Raw genomic sequence first — 22,518 nt, 5'->3', positions numbered from 1 at the left:
GAACCCAAGGGCAGCGGTTCTCAAATGGGGGTACACGTACCCCAATGGGTACTCGAAGGTATGCCAAAGGGTAAGTGAGATTTAAAAAAAAATATTTTAAATATAGAAACAATTCAAAAATCCTTTATAAATATATTTATTGAATAATACTTCAAAAAATATGAATTTAAGTTCATAAACTGTGGGAAGAAATGCAACAATGCAATATTCAGTGTTGACACCTAGAATTTCTGTGGACATGTTCCATAAATATTGATGTTGAATATTTCGTTTTTTGTGAAGAAATGTTTAGAATTAAGTTCATGAATCCAGGGGGATTTCTAATACAATCCCCAAAGAGTGCACTTTAAGTTGATGATTACTTCTATGTGTAGAACTCTTTATTAATAATTTAATCACTTGTTGGTTTTTCAACAAGTTTTTAGTTATTTTTATATATTTTTTCCAAATAGTTCAAGAAAGACCACTACAAATGAGCAATATTTGCACTATTATACAATTTAATAAATCAGAAACTGATGACATAGTGCTGTATTTTTTTTCTTTATCTCTTTTTTTTTCAACCAAAAATGCTTTGCTCTGATTAAGGGGTACTTGAATTAAAAAAATGTTCACAGGGGGTACATCACTGAAAAAAAGTTGAGAACCACTGCCCTGGGGTTCGGTGAGTCGGCCTCAGGGGTTCGGCGGAGGTCAAAACACACCTGACTCATCGTGTCAAAAAAAACGTCTCCCTGTTACGGATACGACAACAGCAGAAGTCACACTGATCTGTAAGTGTGTAATTTATTGTGAGTTTATGCACTGTGTTGTTTTAGTTCTTTGAACAAGGTGATGTTCATGCACAGTTCGTTTTGTGCACCAGTAAAAAAACATGGTAACACGTTAGTATGGAGAACATATTCACCAATAATTAGTGGCCTATTAACATGCAAATTAGTAACATATTGGTCCTTAACCAGTCATCATTAAGTACTTATTAATCCCTTATTCGGCATGGCCTCATTATAACCCTAACCTTCTAACCCTTACCCTAACCAAATAACTCTAAATTAAGTCTTTGTTACTTAGAATATGTTCCCCTAGTGTCCAAAAACCTTTAAATTAAGTCTTAGTTACTTAGAATATGTTCTCCATTAGAATATGTTCTCCATACTAAAGTGTTACTAAAAACACATAATCTTGAATTTGAAAAAAAAAACATTTTATATTTCACTAAGAAGGGTTCGATGAATTCGCATAAGAAACTAATGGGATTCGGTACCTCCAACAAGGTTAAGAACCACTGAATTAAAGTTAATTGTTTGTTGTGAATCTATAGCTACAGTAAGGTACAAATGTTTTTAAAGAGTGACATTGTTTAATGATTTTCCCTTTGCAGTTTCCATCCACTGCGATGATGTATCGACTTCTTCAGGCTGTACCCCGCCTTCCGCCCGATTGTAGCTGAGATAGGCACCAGCGCCCCCCGCGACCCCAAAGAGAATAAACAGTAGAATATGGATGGATGGATGGATGGAGTTTCCATCCATCCATCCATCCATCCATCCATCCATTTCCTACCGCTTGTCCCTTTTGGACATGTCGCCACCTCATCACAGGGCCAACACAGAGAGACAGACAACATTCACACTCACATTCACACACTAGGGCCAATTTAGTGTTGCCAATCAACCTATCCCCAGGTGAATGTCTTTGGAGGTGGGAGGAAGCTGGAGTACCCGTAGGGAACCCACGCAGTCACGGGGAGGACATGCAAACTCCACACAGTAAGATCCCGAGCGCTGGATCGAACCCAGGACCTTTGTATTGTGAGGCAGACGCACTAACCCCTGTTCCTCTGTGCCCCCTTTGTAGTTTATGGCTGCCAATTAGTTACGCAAATGACCACAATAAATAATTTTTGCCAAATTAAGTTGAATACTTTCTAGGCAAGAGCATAAAACCCTGTCCACAAACTTTTGAGTATATTATTTAACTCAAGGGTCAGCAACCCACGGCTCTCGAGCCGCATGGGACTCAGTAGTGCCACCCTAGTGGCTCCCTGTAGCATTTTTAAAAAAAGGATTGAAAATGGAAAAAGATGGTGGGGAGGAAATATTTTTTTGTTTTAGCCGCATGGGACTCAGTAGTGCCACCCTAGTGGCTCCCTGTAGCATTTTTAAAAAAAGGATTGAAAATGGAAAAAGATGGTGGGGAGGAAATATTTTTTTGTTTTAGTATGTTTTTTGTTTGAGGACAAACCTTCCCAATTGTTAGAAAGCCCACTGATTAATATGTGTGTGTATGCTTCACTGATGAGAGTATTGAACTCACCATAGCGTGGACTGTGACGCAAAAGTTTGTTTACATGTAAAATCTTCCGCTCCCTTCTTTGTCTCATTTTGTCCACCAAACGTTTTATACTGTGCGTGAATTCACAAAGGTGCACTTTGTTGATGTTATTGGATTGTTGGAGTGCTGGGCATATCTGAAAACTGCATGACTGCAAGCTAATCCATGCTAACATGCTATTTAGGCTATCTGTATGTAGATATTGCGTCATTATGCCTCATTGTCAGCTATATCTGAGCACATTTAATATCCTTTACTTTTATCCTCTTTGTATCTAATTTAGTTTTGCATGTCTCATGACACATTATCTGTAATATTGGCTGCATTTCTGGTAGTTGTTTGTGTGCCATATTGTTCCGGACAACAGCAAACATTACCTAGCTTGCCAAAGATTGAAATATATCAAAAGAGACAGCCTGCCATTTCCTATAACTTGGACACACACATCTATACCTCTGGCCATTAAAAGCCAGTCATTATCAGGAGTTATCTCACCTTCTGAGTAGCCTCTGATTTACTGATGGTTTCTAATGTTGTAAAAATGTGTAGAATAAATTTCAACATTTACGTTAAAAATTTGCTTCAGCCTGCGACACATTGTCATTTTGATAGTAGGCTATAATAACTAATATAGACACTTACATCAATCATCAATCAATCAATGTTTATTTATATAGCCCCAAATCACAAATGTCTCAAAGGACTGTACAAACCATTACGACTACGACATCCTCTGAAGAACCCACAAAAGGGCAAGGAAAACTCACACCCAGTGGGCAGGGAGAATTCACATCCAGTGGGACGCCAGTGACAATGCTGACTATGAGAAACCTTGGAGAGGACCTCAGAAGTGGGCAAAGGGGCGTGACTTAGAGACCAGGTGGAAACTAATGAGTATCTATGGAAACAAAGAAAACCAGGAAGTGCAAAACGGGAAACGAGTCCAAAAACAAAACATAAACATGATCAAACATAAATCTGATTACCAGGCATGACAATTTCCTTGAATTGCCGCAGGGCATATGGTATGCGCCTGCCTTGAATTACTGCCGGGTCAAACTCGCTTCGCGAAATAATTAGCGCATGCTTAGTATTACCGCCTGGTCAAACACGTGACGTCACGAGTGACACTTCCCCTGTCATCATTTTCAAAATAAGAGGAGGCTGATTTCAATACCGGTAATTTGAAATCGCATAAAGGGAGGAAGATTAAGAGCCATTCAGTAGGATTTAAGGTCCAAGCTTACATCTCACTCAAATTTTTACTGCATGCTTTTGGTAAGTGCCGGAGTGAGAAGAAGTTTTAAAGTAATTAGCACATTCTTTTACCGCATGCCTTTGGTAAGCGCAGGAGTGAGAAGAGGTTTCAAATAATTAGCGCCCCGGCGGCAATTCAAGGAAATACGGTACTAGCATTTCTTTTGGTGCAAATATCTAATAACATTACAAAACATCTGTGACAAAGCATGATCGTAATGTATAACATTTTTAGTTTGTTAATGTCAGGGTTGGGCTGTACGGTGGGACAGGGATTAGTGCATGTGCCTCACAATACAATGGTCCTGAGTAGTTCTAAATTCAATCCCGGGCTTGGGATCTTTCTGTGTGGAGTTTGCATGTTTTCCCCGTGACTGCGTGGGTTCCTTCCGGGTACTCCGGCTTCCTCCCACGTGCAAAGACGTTCACCTGGGGATAGGTGGATTGGCAACACTAAATTGGCCCTAGTGTGTGAATGTGAATGTGAATTTTGTCTGTCTATCTGTGTTGGCCCTGCGACGAGAGGGTGACTTGTCCAGGGTGTACACCACCTTCCGCCCAAATGCAACTGAGATAGGCTCCAGCACGCCCCGCGACCCCTAAAGGGACAAGCGGTAGAAATGGATGGATGGATGGAATGTCAGGGTTTCCCCAAAATTGCCAAAATATCTGGCGGTGGGGGCGTGGTTAGGGGTGTGGTCGATACGACGTCATCACAAAATTTGCTGTATAGCATATATTCTTTAAAAATGTATGTGAATGTACATTTAAAACACATCTGTTATTATTAAGTATAGTATTAGCAGTGGTGTGCCGTCAGGGCCAGCAAGGCCTTCTCTGCTGGCCTAACATAACCAGAAATCATGATCATAAATAATGACAAAATATTTTTTTTATTTTACTATCCCTAAATATCTCAAATTATTCATATTCTCCTCATAATATGCTCCTTCCAGTGCTGTTGTTTTTAGTTTTAGTTTGTATCCAATCAGAATTCAGCTAGCTTATGTTGCCATGCTGTACAAAATCTGCCCGAGGCCTTCATAATCAACAATGCAGGTGTTCGTGCACTGTAAGTGATCGAGGACATACAGGTGATAGACAGTTGCGATAGCCAATCAGATCACGAGTTGTTGTCAGTAAGGCCTTCAAGATGAACTAAGGTTTAACGTGACATTTACGCGTCCTCTGATTGGATACTCATCAGGACCGTTAGTAGATGAATTTGAGAACACAGAGTTGAGAGACAGTTCTGAAAGCCAATCAGATCACAAGTTGTTGACAGAAGCCTATCCAAGTAGCCTGATGTTAACGAGACTGTCATTGGATACACACTTGTCACTCCAAAGCGAGTATCCATTCACAAGTTTCAATTTAGCAGGAAACAGGAAGTGTTGTGCCGTAGCCAGACGGGGATAGCAGAGAAGGAGAACAAAATGTTGATTAGGTGGCAGATGTATATTTGCAAGGCCATTTTCAAGAAGAATATTTAAAGAAAAACTACATCTTGGGAGACGATGTCGGCCAACCCCGGAAGCTAGCTCAGCTGTTGTGGCGCTGAAAAGGGAAAGGCTCGCCATTTCCCCTCGAATAAGCCGACGAAGAGGGGCACCACTGGCTTATACGGCGTTGAAGGTTCCATGAATTGTGAGTTCAAATATTTGATTTATTTTACTTTTAATATGTTCTTTGCAATTTTAATTTTAACAGTAAGATGTGTTTTAATTGCTGAGGAGTTTTAATTGTTTTTAAATGCTCAACAAAATAACCTGTTTAGTAGGGCTGCGAATCTTTGGGTGTCCCACGATTCGATTCAATATCGATTCTTGGGGTCATGATTCGATAATATATTGATTTTTTCAATTCGATTCGATTCTCGATTCAAAAACGATAGTTTTCTGATTCAAAACGATTCTGTATTCATTCAATACATAAGATATCAGCAGGATCTACCCCAGTCTGCTGACATGCAAGCAGAGTAGTAGATTTTAAAAAAAAGCTTTTATAATTGTAAAGGACAATGTTTTATCAACTGATTCCAATAATGTAAATTTGTTTTAACTATTAAACAAACCAAAAATATGACTTATTTTATATTTGTGAAAATATTGGACACAGTTTGTTGTCAAGCTTATGAGATGCGATGCAAGTGTAAGCGACTGTGACACTATTTTCCTTTTTTTTATATATATATGTCTAATGATAATGTCAATAAGGGATTTTTAATCACTGCTATGCTGAAATTATATCTAATATTGATACTGTTGTTGATAATATTCATTTTTGTTTCACTGCTTTTGGTTTGTTCTGTGTCGTGTTTGTGTCTTCTCAATTGCTCTGTTTTTTGCAGTTTTGAGTGTTGCTGGATCAGGTTTGGTTTTGGAATTGGATTGCATTGTTATGGTATTGCTGTGTAGTGGTTATTGGATTGATTAAAAAAAAAAAATTGATTTAAAAAAAATGAGAATCGATTCTGAATCGCACAACATATTCGATTCGATTCGTATTCGAATTGATTTTTTCCCACACTCCTACTGTTTTGTATACTGATGATGTGATTCAATACGCAGTAGGGTGTAAATGTGTTCCTGTTGTAATGACTGATTGGCATAGTAATGCCGGGTTTGTCCCTCCGTGGATGCGTCGACAAGAACACAGCAAATAGTAAGTTTAAATGATTTATTAAACTTAACAAAAGCAGGCTACGAACACAAATACTGGAGCTAACAGACAAAATAAACCAAGGGCGCTAGGATAAAAGCTAGGAATAGAAAACATAAAAACTAAGACTGGCACAAAGGCACACAAAAAAGGAAAAACAATTCATCAGCGTGAGAGCTGGAATAAAACAAAAGTTTAGCGTGAAAAGCTAGCGAGAATATACTTACATGAAGTCAGTCAATACTGTTGCTAAAAGGCAAATTTATGGACCCAGACTGAACAAAGAAAAGAGGAAAGCTTATATAGGGAGAAATCAAGGAGAACCAGGTGTGTAGAAAACGAGGAGCAGGTGAAATCAATGTGTAACCATGGTAACGGACTAAACAGGAAGTAAGTGGGTCAGAAGAGAATGAAACAAAGATGGAAAAATAAACATGTGAAGATCTGAGTCACAGATCGCAACAGTATTCCCCCCCCAAAAAGACAGATTCCAGATGTCTCAAAGAAAACAAAAACAAATAAGAAACAACTTGAACCCCCTCCCCAAAAACAGAGTCCACAAACGAAGGGAGGGCGGAGGGAGGCCACGGTGGAGGGTCGCCAAGTCGTGTGTCCCCGAATCCACCGAGGACAAGTCATGTGGCGGCGGCGGATGGAACGCCGCTGCCGAAAAAGTCTTGGCGGGCGACCTCGAAAAACACACATCAGTGGCTGCCTTGCAGGATGACGCTTAAGCACCATTGTCATAGCAGGCTTGGACGTAGCAGGCGAGGGTGCGGGTGCTGCAGCCGAAGAAGGCGGCGTTGTGGAGGCAGGCGTAGTCGTCGCCGTCGTCGTGGAGGCAGGCGTAGTTGTCGCCGTCGTGGAGGCAGTCGTAGTCGTTGCCGCCGTGGAGGCAGGTGTAGTCGTCGCCGTCGTGGAGGCCAGGGTAGTCATCGCCGTCGTGGAGGCCGCAGGAGCCAGCGGCGGCGTGGAAGCCGCAGTAGTCGTTGGCGGTGTGAAAACCGCTGTCGTCATGGCCGTGGAAGAAGGCGTAGTAGTTGGCGTGGAAGCCATAGTCATAGGCGGCGTGGAAGCCGCAGTCGTCGACGCAGGTGTTAGAGTGGGTTCCAATTTAGGAGCTGGTGTGGGCTCCAGCTTTGGAGCTGGTGCTGTTGTGGGCTCCAGCTCTGGAGCTGGTGCTGGAGTGGGCTCCAGCTCTGGAGCTGGTGCTTGAGTGGGCTCCAGCTCTGGAGCTGGTGCTGGAGTGGTCTCCAGCTTTGGAGCTAATGCTGGAGTGGGTTTCAGCTTTAGGGCTGGTGCTGGAGTGGGTTCCAGCTTTGGCGCAGGTGCTGGAGAGGGTTCCAGCCTAAGGGCCGGTGCTGGAGTGGGCTCCAGCCTAGGAGCAGGTGCTGGTGCGAGGACCAGGCAAGAGTCTATTGCTGGCGTGAGAATCAGAAAAGGATTCGGTGCTGGTGTGTGAACCAGGCGAGAGACAGAAGCTGGTGTGGGAACCAGGTTGGAGATGGATGCTGGTAATATTTGTGGCTTAACAGGTTGCAACTGTGCTACCTCCATAGTACAGCTGCCAACCTGAGCCCCCCCTTCAAACAGCGGATGCCAGACGCATTCCTTAATGTGTGAAGAGGTCTTTAAGGGTGGGCGGCAGGAGGTTAGGAGGAGGGCAGACTCCTCCCCACTAGAATCACCAGAAGAACCCTCAGAAAAAGGAGAAAAACCCAAAGATTTGGTCTGGGCTTGAGGACTTAGTGAATCAATATTGTCCAGAAAATTAAAGTCAATATATTTGGAAAAAGAATGGGAATTATAGTCCCCAAAAATATTTTCAGTGACGTCACCGGAAGGCGTTACCGACATGACGTCACCGCTGCCGTGAGGCTTGTGAGGAGAATCCTGGGAGTGTTGAAGCTTGCTGTGTTCGCTGAAAAAATGTCGTGGAGTGGAAGCGTCACTGCAGCGGGCAGCGCGAGCGGATTCGGAAGGCACATCCCCGTAATGGCGCATCTCCGCCTCCCGTGCACGAAGCTTTCTCCACCCACCTATATCAAAGGCGTTCTTTTTCCAGCTAGACGCGAAGGAATCTTTTGCTGGGTCCATACTGTAATGACTGGTTGGCATAGTGATGCCAAATTGGTCCCTTCGTGGATGCGTCGGCATGAACACAGCAACGGTAAGTTTAAATGATTTATTAAACTTAACAAAAGCAGGCTACGAACACAAATACTGGAGCTAACAGACAAAATAAACCAAGGGCGCTAGCATAAAAGCTAGGAATAGAAAACATAAAAACTAAGACTGGCACAAAGGCACACAAAAAAGGAAAAACAATTCATCAGCGTGAGAGCTGGAATAAAACAAAGGTTTAGCGTGAAAAGCTAGCGAGAATATACTTACATGAAGTCAGTCAATACTGTTGCTAAAAGGCAAATTTATGGACCCAGACTGAACAAAGAAAAGAGGAAAGCTTATATAGGGAGAAATCAAGGAGAACCAGGTGTGTGTAGAAAACGAGGAGCAGGTGAAATCAATGTGTAACCATGGTAACGGACTAAACCGGAAGTAAGTGGGTCAGAAGAGAATGAAACAAAGATGGAAAAATAAACATGTGAAGATCTGAGTCACGGATCGCAACACCTGTATAGTATTTCTCCAGCAATGGCCATGTGGTGACATAAATTATGGTATTTTGAGAGATAATTATAGAAGAAGGACATCACTGAAGGCCTAGGTGGGAAAAGCCCGGCCCGCCACTGACTTTAGGTGATGGTCAGGGTACACCCCAGGAATGGTTGCCGGCCAATCAATTGCAGGGCATCCAAACGCAAACAAGCATGCACAATCATTCACACCAATGGAGAAGTTCCTGTCTCCCTGCTTGAATGTGTCCACCTTGAACAAAATGGTTTCATTTCAAATTTTCCTAAGACAGTCGTTGCTTCAAAACACGTCTTTATGGCAAAACTGACAGCACAGACACTATCTTCATACCAGTTTATTTAGTTAAGCAAGTTGGATACTAACAGAGTGGTATATCACTGCCGAAACATGGCCTTCAATTTTCATGCCTTTATGGGAGTAAATACCATTCTGTCATGCCCTGATCTATCTGCTTCTGCGCCATTTATGGAGCTGAAAAAGTTTTGCCTTTAGTCATATTCCACATAGAAAGAGTTGATGTCGGTTAAGAAGGAACATCCACGCTCAAAGTTGCACGCGAGTGCACAGACGTCATGGTTAAAGAAGATCCCATTCACCTGCATTGACGAAACAGAGCCTAACGGTTGCCTCACTAGCTCTGTAATAAGATTAGACTTTATGAATCAGTTCAGTACAAAGGTTTTATAATGCATATGTGGGGCACATTAGCATGTGTGTAGCACATAGTCCCAAATGGAAACTCAATGCATTAAATAAAGAAGCCAAAAAGCTCTCTCCCGGTTGCAGTTAGTCCAGAATGCGGCAGTACGACTTTTAACAGGGGCCAGGAAACGCCAGCATATAACCCCAATCCTTTAGGGCTTGGACTGGCTCCCTGTTCATTTTAAAATTGATTTTAAAACATTGCTGTTTGTTTTTAAATCTTTACATGGACTGGCACCTCAGTATATCTCAGACCTCATCCAAATGTGCACTCTTGCGCGCGCTCTGAGGTCCGAGAGCCAGCTCCAGCTTGTGGTGCCCAAGACGAGTATTAAAACCAGGGGAGACAGGGCCTTCTCTGTGGTCGGCCCTCAACTCTGGAACACTCTGCCCCCCCATGTTCAAACTGCTTCCACAGTGGAGTGTTTTGAGTCTCGTCTTAAGACCCACTTTTTTTCTTTGGCTTTTAACACTACTTGAGTTGTGTGGTCCTCTGTCCTCTGTTGTCCTCTGTGTTTGTTATACATTTTGATTTCTATTTTACTGTTTTAATTGCTTTTACCCTTTAAAAATGTTTTTAATCATATTTATTTTATATTGTTTTATTTTGGTTTTATATTTATTTATTTTTTTGTTTTTATTCTGTCATTGGTGGAGCATAAAGTTGTTTTTAATATTGTTTTTAACATGGCTGTGCAGCACTTTGGAAACGTTCTTGTTGTTTAAATGTGCTATATAAATAAAGTGGATTGGATTTATTGGATTAAAAGAGATCTGGTTTATCAAGTCAAATTATAGTCCCTTCAAAACAGCTCTTGTGCTGTTGTTGTTTTTTATCACCAAGGACACATTCTGCATCCATCCATGCTGGGGGTACATTCCTGGCAAGGTGATAGCGATTGCCGGTTGCCAAGAGGCACCTGCATCACATTTCACCTTGATTTGTTTTGTTGGGTTGTTATTTGCGTTGGCCGTGGAGGATGACCCCCCACCCTTCCCTCCCCCCGGAACAATGGGCAGGAAAGTGGGTTGTGAAGTAGGGCTGGGCGATATGGCCTTTTATTAATATCTCGATATTAAACATCACGATACACAATATATATCTCGATATTTTGCCTTAGCCTTGAATTAACACTTGATGCATACAATCACAGCAGTATGATGATTCTACAGTGGGGCAAATAAGTATTTAGTCAGCCACCGATTGTGCAAGTTCTCCCACTTAAAATGATGACAGAGGTCTGTAATTTTCATCATAGGTACACTGCAAATGTGAGGGAAAGAATGTGAAAAAAAAATACAGGAATTCACATTGTAGGAATTTCAAAGAATTTTTTTGTAAATTATGGTGGAAAATAAGTATTTGATCACTTCAAACAAGGAAAATCTCTTACTCTCACAGACGTGTAACTTCTTCTTTAAGAAGCTCTTCGGTCTTCCACTCATTACCTGTATTAATGGAACCTGTTTGAACTCGTTATCTGTATAAAAGACACCTGTCCACAGCCTCAAACAGTCCGACTCCAAACTCCACTATGGCCAAGACCGAAGAGCTGTCGAAGGACACCAGGAAAATAATTTTAAACCTGCACCAGACTGGGAAGAGTGAATCTACAATAGGCAAGCAGCTTGGTGTGAAAAAATCAACTGCGGGAGCAATTATCAGAAAATGGAAGACATACAAGACCACTGATAATCTCCCTCGATCTGGGGCTCCACGCAAGATCTCAAAATGATCAAGAGAACGGTGAGCAAAATATCCCACAACTACACGAGGGGACCTGGTGAATGACCGGTAGAGAGCTGGGACCAAAGTAACAAAGGTTACCATCAGTAACACTACGCCGACAGGGAATCAAATCCTGGAGTGCCAGACGTGTCTCCCTGCTTAAGCCAGTGCATGTCCAGGCCCGTCTGAAGTTTGCCAGAGAGCACTTGGATGATACAGCAGAGGATTGGGAGAATGTCATGTGGTCAGATGAAACCAAAATAGAACTTTTTGGTATAAACTCAATTCGTCATGTTTGGTGGAAGAAGAATACTGAGTTGCATCCCAAGGGCACCATAACTAATGTTAAGCATTGGGGGTGGAAACATCATACTTTGGAGCTGTTTTTCTGCTAAGGGGACAGGACGACTGATCCGTGTTAAGGAAAGAATGAATAGGGCCATGTATCGTGAGATTTTGAGCCAAAACCTCCGGCCGGGATTTGAACTGACAACCTACCGCTGGGACCCATTGCCTCCCTGCTTGGCACTCAGCATCAAGGGTTGGAATTGGGGGTTAAATCACCATAAATAATTCCCGGGCCCGGCACCACTGCTGCCCACTGCTCCCCTCACTTCCCAGGGGGTGATCAAGGGGAGGAGTCGAATGCAGAGGACAAATTTCACCACACCTAGTGTGTGTGTGAAAATCATTGGTACTTTAACTTTCCATCAGTGAGAGCTTTGAAGATGAAACGTGACTGGGTCTTCCAGCATGACAATGATCCCAAACACACCGCCCGGGCAACGAAGGAGTGGCTCCGTAAGAAGCATTTCAAAGTATTGGAGGGGCCTAGCCAGTCTCCAGACCTCAACCCCATAGAAAATTTGTGGAGGGAGTTGAAAGTCTGTGTTGCTCGGCAACAGCCCCAAAACATCACTGCTCTCGAGAAGATCTGCATAGAGGAATGGGCCAAAATACCAGCTACTGTGTGTGCAAACCTGGTAAAGACCTATAGTGATTGTTTGACCTCTGTTATTACCAACAATGGTTTTATTACAAAGTATTGAGTTGAATATTTGTTATTGACCAAATACTTATTTTCCACCATAATTTACAAATAGATTCTTGAAAATTCCTACAATGTGAATTCCTGGATTTTTTTTTCACATTCTGTCTCTCACAGTTGAAGTATACTATGATCACGTGGACCCCGACTTAAACAAGTTGAAAAACTTATTCGGGTGTTACCATTTAGTGGTCAATTGTACGGAATATGTAGTGTACTGTGCAATGTACTAATAAAAGTCTCAATCAATCAATGTTGAAAATTACAGACCTCTGTCATCATTTTAAGTGGGAGAACTTGCACAATCGGTGGCTGACTAAATACTTTTTTGCCCCACTGTATGTGTCTACGTTAAAATATTCTTGTTCATACTGCATTAATATATGCTCATTTTAAAATTTTATGCAGAGAGGGAAATCAAAACTAAGTCAATTTAGCAATTTATATATATATATATATATATATATATATATATATATACACATAATTTATATATATATATGTCAATTTAGCAATGTATGTATATATATATATATATATATATATATATATATATATATATATATATATATGTATGTATACATACATTGCTAAATTGACTTAGTTGTGATTTCCCTCTCTGCATAAAATGTTTATATATATATATGTGTGTTTGTGTGTGTGTGTGTGTATATGTATATATATATATGTGTGTATATATGTACCGTATTTTTCGGACTATAAGTCGCGGTTTTTTTTGTAGTTTGGCTGGGGGTGAGACTTGGCCAAACTAGAAAAAAAGTTTAAAAAAAAAATATATATATATATATATATTTTTTTTTTTTGGTTTGGCCGGGTCTCACCCCCCGCTGGACTAAAATACGATATATACATGTGTATATGTATGTATGTATGTGTCAAAGCCAGAACAGGACTCTGAACACAGATGCAGGATTTTAAGAAAATATATTTATTTGGATAAGGGAAAGGGTCCAAAAGGGGAGAAACTAAACAGGCTATCAAAACAGAGCTTACCTAACCTCTAAACTAACAAAAATCTCAATAAACTCAAAACGCTCCAGCAGCGGAGGGAAAAAGGTGCTAATAATACCAAATGCAAAATACAACAAAAAGCGCTCCAACGGAGGCAATGTTAAGAAGCTAATCTTACCTGACAAAAGGTTTACAAACAAATAAACTCCCGTGGATCAAAAGGGTACAAAAACGTGGCAATGACTGGACATGGAACGCTGGCGGTACGCACAAAAGATACGAAAACACTCTGGCACAGGACAAGAGGAGGGCGAGACATTTATACACATGAGGGAGGGTGACACAGGTGGGCACAATCAGGCAATCAGAAAGGACGTCAGACCAGTGAAACAGGAGGAAGAGCAAGTGATCTGAAACGAGAGGCAGAGTCAGCATTTCAAAATAAAACAGGAAATGAAAAAACATGAAACCAGACGAAACCCAGACAAGACTTCACCCAGGTGTGACATAACCTCTCCTTCTAGGGCCGACTCCTGACGGCCCAGGGACCTCAGGGTGGAGTCTATAGAAGTCCTCGATCAGGGAGGGGTCATCAATGTTCCGTTGGGGTACCCACTCTCTTTCTTCAGGACCGTACCCCTCCCAATCCACCAAAAACTGTCTTCCTCGACCTTTTTTACGTACCGCTAATAGTCTCTTGACCCGGTACAGAAGGCCTCCATCTGCCGCTTCGAGCGGCGGAGGGGGTTTGGTGGCTGGGACCATAGGGTTCTCTTTGGCTGGCTTGACTTGGCTGACGTGGAAGGTTGGGTGGACACAGAGTGACCTGGGTAGACGTAGGCGTACTGCTGCAGGGCTGATAACCTTGGAGATGGGGAAGGGTCCCATGAATCTTGGCGCCAATTTCTTAGAGGGAACCTTGAGGTGCAGGTCTTTGGAGGATAGCCATACTCTGTCCTGGTTGGTAATCAGGTGCTGGGCGGCGTTTTCGGTCGGCTGCTTTCTTGACCCGATCTCCTTGGCGAGCGAGCACTTTTCGGGCCGCAAGCCAGATGCGACGGCATCTGCGCACCAGGGCGTGGGCTGAAAGCACGGAAACCTCAGGTTCAGAGTCTGGGAACATTGGCGGTTGGTAGCCGTAGACACACTTGAAGGGGGAGAAGCCAGTGGCAGAGGTGGGCAAGGAGTTATGGGCATATTCCACCCAGACCAGGTGGGAACTCCACGTTGTTGGGTTCTGGGACACGAGGCATCGGAGTCCGGTTTCCAATTGTTGGTTCAGGCGCTCGGTCTGGCCGTTTGACTCCAGGTGGTATCCTGATGTCAGGCTGGCTGTAGCTCCGATGAGTCTGCAGAACTCCCTCCAGAACCGTGAGATACATTGGGGCCCCCGGTCGGATACAATGTCTGTGGGAAACCCATGAATTCTAAAAACATGCTGCATTAATATCTGTGCAGTCTCTTGTGCTGTGGGTAACTTTGGCAAGGCAATAAAATGAGCCATCTTGGAAAATCGGTCGACCACGGTGAGCACCGTGGTGTTACCTCTTGAGACCGGGAGGCCCGTGACGAAGTCCATAGAGATGTTCGACCATGGTCTGGAGGGGATGGGCAGAGGCTGTAGAAGTCCAACACGTGACCCGGAGGATGTTTTATTGCGAGCGCAGACCGGACACGCCTCGATGTACTCCCGGACCCCCGCCTCCATGGATGGCCACCAGAACCACTGTGAGATGATAAACATAGTTCTCCAGACCCCAGGATGACATGTAAGCAGCAAGTTGTGAGCCCAATGGATCACCTGTGGGCGCAGATTGACAGGGACAAACAAGCAATTTTCTGGGCACCCACTAGGTGGTGGGGTCTCACCGTTAGCATGCCTTACTTCTTCTATCTGCCAAGTGACCGCTCCAACCACACAGTTCAGTGGAAGGATGGGCTCTGGTACCTTGGCAACAGGCTCGGGGTCGTGAAGGCGTGACAAAGCGTGTGACTTGACATTGCGGGACCCCGGCCTGTAAGACAACGTGAAGTTAAAACGGTTGAAAAACAATGTCCACCTGGCCTGACGTGAATTCAATCTCTTGGCTTGTCGAATATTCTCCAGATTCTTGTGGTCAGTCCAAACTATGAAAGGATGCTGTGCCCCCTCTAACCAATGTCGCCACTCTTCCAGCGCTACCTTAACCTCCATCAAACGCCAGCAGTTCCTTGTTGCCAACATTATAGTTCCGTTCCGCAGGGCTCAACCGGCGAGACAGAAAAGCGCAGGGGTGGGTCTTACCATCTGCCTCCAGTCTTTGGGATAAAATCCCTTCAATTCCCTCGTTCGATGCGTACACCTCGACCACAAATTGGCATTGTGGATCTGGCAGCGTGAGGATGGGTGCAGTCGTGAAGCGGCGCTTGAGATCATGGAAGGCCCTCTCTGCCGCCGGAGACCATTAGAAGCGCACCTGTGAAAAAGTCAGAGCATGGAGAGGGGAAGCTATCGCGCTAAACCCTCTGATAAATCGTCAGTAGAAGTTAGCAAAACCGAGGAATTGCTGAACCTTCTTACGACTATCAGGTGTTGGCAAGATGGCCACCGCGCTAACTTTAGCCGGATCCATTTGGACTCTTCCAGGGGCTACAATGAAGCCCAGGAAGGAAATGGTGTCGGCATGGAATTTGCATTTTTCAGCTTTTACACACAGGTGGTTTTCCAGAAGCCGTTGCAAAACCTGGCTGACATGGTGCCTGTGAGTGTCCGGATTGTCGGGATAAATTAATATGTCATCAAGATAGACGAAAACAAAATGGTCCAAAAAGTCTCTGAGTACATCATTAATCAATGCCTGAAATATGGCAGGGGCATTAGTGAGACCAAAAGGCATTCATAGTGGCCACTAGGGGTGTTAAATCCGGTTTTCCACTCATCACCCTCCCTAATGCGAATGAGGTGGTAAGCATTGCGTAGGTCAAGCTTGGTAAAAACTTTGGCCTGCTGGAGCTGATCGAAAACGGACGACATTAGTGGAAGAGGGTACCGATTTTTTATTATGTCGTTGAGGGGACTATAGTCTATACATGGTCGCAGGGTCCCATCTTTCTTGTCTACAAAGAAGAACCCTGCTCCAGCAGGTGACGATGAGGGACGGATGAGTCTTGCCTTAAGTGAAGATTCTATGTAATCTTTCATAGTCTGTCTCTCGGGACCTGAAACAGAGTAAAGACGCCCCTTGGGGATGGTAGATCCGGGAATGAGGTCTATGGCGCAATCGTAAGGGCGGTGTGGTGGGAGCGATGTAGCTCTTGCCTTACTAAAGACCTCCTTCAGGTGGTTGTAGCATGGAGGTACAGAAGTCAAATCTGGGTGCTGTAGTTCTGTGGCAAAATGAGCAGAAACAGAGTTGATATTTGTTCTTGCTGGAGCACTAACACTCATGCACTTCCCCACACAGTTCCTTCCCCACACCCTGATTTTGCCTGTTGGCCAGTCTATGTGGGGGTTGTGGGAAACGAGCCATGGATGTCCCATTACCAGCGTGCATGCTGGTGAGTGAAACAAAAAAAGTTCAATAGTTCGTGGTGGTTATCAATGTCTATGGCTACGGGTTCTGTGATATGGGTGATTGTGAATAAAGCGCTACCATTAAGGGCGTTATGTGATGACTCTTGTTTTCACTCCCAATTTCTTGGCTAAACCCCAGTCCATCAAGTTCTCATCACCCCCAGAGTCAATTAAGACATCTAATACTATACTGATTGAGTCATTGGTTACCTTAATTGGTGTCAAGGCACGCGAGGTAGCTCTTGTGGCCGGATTCTGATCCCTCACCTGGGTTAACTTGGAAAGGCAGGCGGCCACAAGATGGCCCACCTCTCCGCAATAGAAACATCGACCCTCCTTGAGGCGACGCTGTCGCTCTGCCAAAGGGAGTCGTGCCCGGCCCAACTGCATGGAGTTGTCTCCGCTTTCAGGCAGGGGATGGTGTATCCGTACTGTTTGAGGACCTGGAGCACAACTGGTGGTGAGGGAAAACTGAGACTGGTGATCTTGATCCGGACGGCCTCCTTGGAGAAATTTTAACTCCCGTAGTCTTTGGTCTGTCCGGATGGCGAGGGCGATGAGGTCGTCCAGATTCGCAGGTAGGTCTATGGGTAGGAGTCGCTCCAGAATAGGGTCGGCCAGTCCCTTGAAGAAGAAGTCATAGAGTGCTGTATAGTTCCATCCGCTCTCTGCAGCCAGGGTTCGAAAACGAATTGCGTAATCTAACGCTGATTCTCTCCCCTGACGAATCCTGCTGAGCTCTCTAGCCCTTTCGCGCTCGGAAGAGACAGGATCAAATGTCTTTAGGAGAGTCGCTGTGAAGTCTCTGAGTGAGCTGCATATGTGAGAGGCCCTGGACCACTCGGCCATGGCCCACTTCCTTGCTCTCCCAGCCAGATAGGAGATCATGAACGACACTTTAGCACAATCGGTGGGATATGCGTAGGGCGAAAGTTCAAAATGCATCTCGCAGTCTATGATAAATTCTTTACATTGTCCGGGTTCGCCCGCAAAGCGTTCAGGGGGGGCCAATTGGGCTCCCACTCCACTATGAATGATAGGGGGTACCTGAATCATGGTGGCTGGCTGTGGCTCAGGGACAGGGGGTGCGGGACCAGGCCTGGTCATTTGAGTGAGCAGAAGTTGCACCTGTTCCGCAAGTTGGCCCACCTGGGTGGTAACAGCGGTCCTGAAGTCTTCCTGGGTTTGAGCGATTCCCTGGATTCTCTGGTCCAAAAGTGCCACTTGCTCCTCATCAGCGGAGAGGCGGGATTCCTGCGCGTGAAGTGCCGCAGCTCGTTGCTTCAATCCTGCTGTGTCCATACTGGCCAGAGTGTACTGTCAAGGCCAGAACAGGACTCTGAACACAGATGCAGGATTTTAAGAAAATATATTTATTTGGATAAGGGAAAGGGTCCAAAGAGGGAGAAACTAAACAAGCTATCAAAACAGAGCTTACCTAACCTCTAAACTAACAAAAATCTCAATAAACTCAAAACGCTCCAGCAGCGGAGAGAAAAAGGTGCTAAGAATACCAAATGCAAAATACAACAAAAAGCGCTCCAACGGAGGAAATGCTAAGAAGCTAATCTTACCTGACAAAAGGTTTACAAACAAATAAACTCCCGTGGATCAAAAGGGTACAAAAACGTGGCAATGACTGTGGACATGGAACGCTGGAGGTACGCACAAAAGATACGAAAACACTCTGGCACAGGAAATGAAAAAAACATGAAACCAGACGAAACCCAGACAAGACTTCACCCAGGTGTGACAGTGTATATATATATTTATATATATATATATATATATATATATATATATATATATATATATTTATATATATGTATATATATGTATCTATATATATGTATATATATATATATGTATCTATATGTATGTGTACATATATGTATGTATATATGTATCTATTTATGTATATGTATATCTATACATATATATATTTTTATATATATATATACATATATATATATGTATGTATATATATATATATGTGTATATATATATATGTATCTATATATGTGTATATATTATATATATAAATATATATGTATCTATATATGTGTATATATAATAATGTGTATATATGTGTGTGTACATATATATGTATATATTTATGTATATGTATATATATATATATATATATATATATATATATATATAATATATATATAGCCTATTTCACAGGGAAACTTGTGAAATAGGCTTGTAGGATGATATAGCCTCTGTGTTTTTTCCTGACCTAACGTATATTCCGCCCTACCCCGTTATTGAGCACTGCATAACGGATAAACCAACAATCTCTGCAGCTTGAAAAATTTGTTTTATTTATTTATTTTTTTTGCACCCTTACTAGTAAAGGTTGTTTGGATGGGGTTCTATACTTAATAGCTGTGCTTCCAAATCAAGGAATTGCACAATATAGGCACATTGTCCACCTGCGGTTTTACATTTTGCCACCTCTCAGACCCTAATTTAAATAGAATATGAAAGCACTCCACATGGTTGGGTTGCTTAATGTAATTGAACTTGCTGTTGTCTTGATGCGTGGGTAAGGGTTTGGAAAAGCCTGCTGTATAATAGTATGATAAGGCTAAAGTAGTCGTGTGATTTTAGATATTAAAAAAGTGCAAAGCAGGACACCGAAACAAACATCTTGTGCTCAAACCAGCACCCGCCCCCTTCCCTCGAGAGATTTGTCCAGTGAGGTTGCAGAAACACAGTCAGACAAGGACACTATGAATATTTCAGGTATCTGCGCCCAGCAGGAACACGTGGCCATGACTACTGTGCACACCCAGTCGGAGATAAACAGGCGGTTGGTGAGATATTAAACCTTTAGAGAAGCAGCTGTGTTAAAATGGGCTGAAAATGTTCCACTGATCAACGCAGAAACAACATAGTGTTATATAAAAAGCGCCAAAAATGTCCACTCGACAGTGCAAACATACAGTATGGCCTTAGCAATATTTTTTTAGGTGGATCCCAAATTAATGTACATTTTTTAAATTTGTTTACTGCGCTGCATTATGCAATGATAAGGACTTAAATTGACTGTTCTATGTTAATGTGTTAGTGGAGTTACAGTTCTCTGATAAAGTACTGATAAAGGGAGAAATTGATTAGGCTGACCTCCTCATGACAGGCAGACAGACCTATTTGGCAAAACGGGGCACTGGCACAAAAGCAAAGAGTTTAACTGGGTCCAAACCAATAATAGACTTTATGGTGACCAGTAAAAGTTTGCACTAGTTATGTGAACAAGAATTGAAAATATTTGACGGTGTTTTTTCGGCTAAGGCCTTCTTCTTAGCATGCAAATTAGTCATTTATTGGTTCAGTGAGAGGAAATGGTATTGTTTTACGTAGGGATGTGTACCTTTCACTTTGAACCAATATGGTAACAACTTTTGGTATCCTGGTATTCAACAGTACAAATTTTCAGTACTTTTGTTTGTGTTGATGAAACAAACATTTTTATTGATAAAATATACTTTTTTACTGGAACATATACAAATAAGCTGATTATAACTGTGCTGTACAGTTGTTATATCTTGTTTTCCTTTCAAATTTATGAGCCACATTTGCAAGTATTGTATACTGTAATAGACATTTCATGCAGTTGTAATTCCAAGACAGGCAGTAGTGTGTGGGCTGCAATGTGTTTCCTTGCTAAGAATTAGTCTTTGCCATGAAGCTGAATGTGCCAGTCAGCCCTGATTGATTGATTGATTGATTGATTGATTGATTGATTGATTGATTGATTGATTGATTGATTGATTGATACTTTTATTAGTAGATTGCACAGTACAGTAAATATCCCGTAAAATTGACCACTAAATGGTAACACCCGAATAAGTTTTTATACTTGTTTAAGTTGGGGTCCACGTTAATCAATTCATGTGTTTGTTCAAAGTGTTTATACTGTAAATAGTACACTTATTACACACTTACTGTTTGATGGTAACATGCATCTTGGTTTTCATTACCAAATTTGGAGGTGTTAAAGTCAGCATGTAAAATTGCTAATGCTAATCAGTAGTATGCCTATGGCAAAGCCAATGTAAATTAGCTTCGAGATAATTTTGAAGTGGAGCCTTACTTCACTTACTTCATTTATATCCTTTTCAATCAGGCATACTTGCTTTGTTGGTTTTTAAAATTGTGACAGTCTGTGCCGAGTGCTGCTTGAGTGCTAGTCCCACGTTTAGTCAGCAACCCGACATGACGTAACAAGCAACAAAGACGCTGTTTGATACATGAATCGATAACCGGTAGTACCTACAGAATTGAGTCAGTGTCTATAAAAACTACTGAACTCTGAATGCATCTTTATACACTATACAGCAGGGGTCTCAAACTCAATTTACCTGGGGGCCACTGGATGCAGAAACTATGAGGCTGGGCCACATGATAAGAATTCTTAACAAATCTAACAAGCACTTTTTAATGTATTCACCTTCTTTGAATGGCTTTCCCGCCCTAGCGACATACTTTCCAACCCTTTTGTTGTATTTTTCCGTGAGACTCCCAATCTTCAGTGCCCCCGAATCTATCCCGATTTTCACCCGGCCAACTATGTTAGGGGAGTATCGTGATTGTACCGCCTCTTACATCCTCTACAACATAACATCACGCCCGCCTTTACAGCGGCTTGACCACATGTTCCGTTGGGCTTTTAGATACACACGTAAGTGACTGCAAGACATACTTGGTCAACAGCCACACAGGTCACACTGAGAGTGGCCGTATAAACAAGTTTAACACTGTTACAAATATGCGCCACACTGTGAACCCACACCAAACAAGAATGACAAACACATTTCGGGAGAACATCCACATCGTAACACAACATAAACACAAAATAACAAATACCCAGAACACCTTGCAGCCCTAACTCTTCCGGGCTACAATATGCACCACCTCAACCGACGCACGGAGGGGGGTTAATGTGTGGGGGGGCAAGGCTGGGAGGGGCAGGCTTTGGTGGTAGCGGGGTGTATATTGTAGCCCGGAAGAGTTAGGGCTGCGAGGGATCCTGGGTATTTGTTCTATTGTGTTTATGTTGTGTTACGGTGCGGATGTTCTCTCAAAATTTTATTTTCATTCTTGTTTGTTGTGGGTTCATAGTGTGGCGCATATTTGTAACAGTGTTAAACTTGTTTATACGGCCACTCTCAGTGTGACCTGTGTGGCTGTTGATCAAGTATGTCTTGCAGTCACTTACGTGTGTGTTCAGACGCCAGATGCACCATGTGACTGGACTGGCACACTGCTTGTACTGGCTGAAGAAGGCGCTAAATGGAGTGTAATCATGGCCTCCCCCCGCCACAAAATAGTATCTCGCGGGGCGCAATTGGCCCCGGGGCCGCGTGTCGGAGTCCCCTGCTATACATCTACCAAAGCTGTAGTACACAAGGAGCCTGATTTACTAAAGGTTTGCGCATACTAAAATACGCGCAAACCTGATAGCACGCGCAAAGCTGATCTACAAAACGTGTGCAAAGTGGATTGCCTCTGTTAAGTGAGCAGAATAAGGCATGCAATTTATTTTGCGTCTGTCTTTATTAAAATGCTAAATATAGTCTAATCGTCAAAACGGCC

This window comes from Nerophis ophidion, linkage group LG22 (assembly GCF_033978795.1).
Source record: "Nerophis ophidion isolate RoL-2023_Sa linkage group LG22, RoL_Noph_v1.0, whole genome shotgun sequence".
Taxonomy (NCBI): domain Eukaryota; kingdom Metazoa; phylum Chordata; class Actinopteri; order Syngnathiformes; family Syngnathidae; genus Nerophis; species Nerophis ophidion.
The sequence above is the reverse complement of the archived record's forward strand: the minus strand, read 5'-3'. Positions refer to the sequence as shown.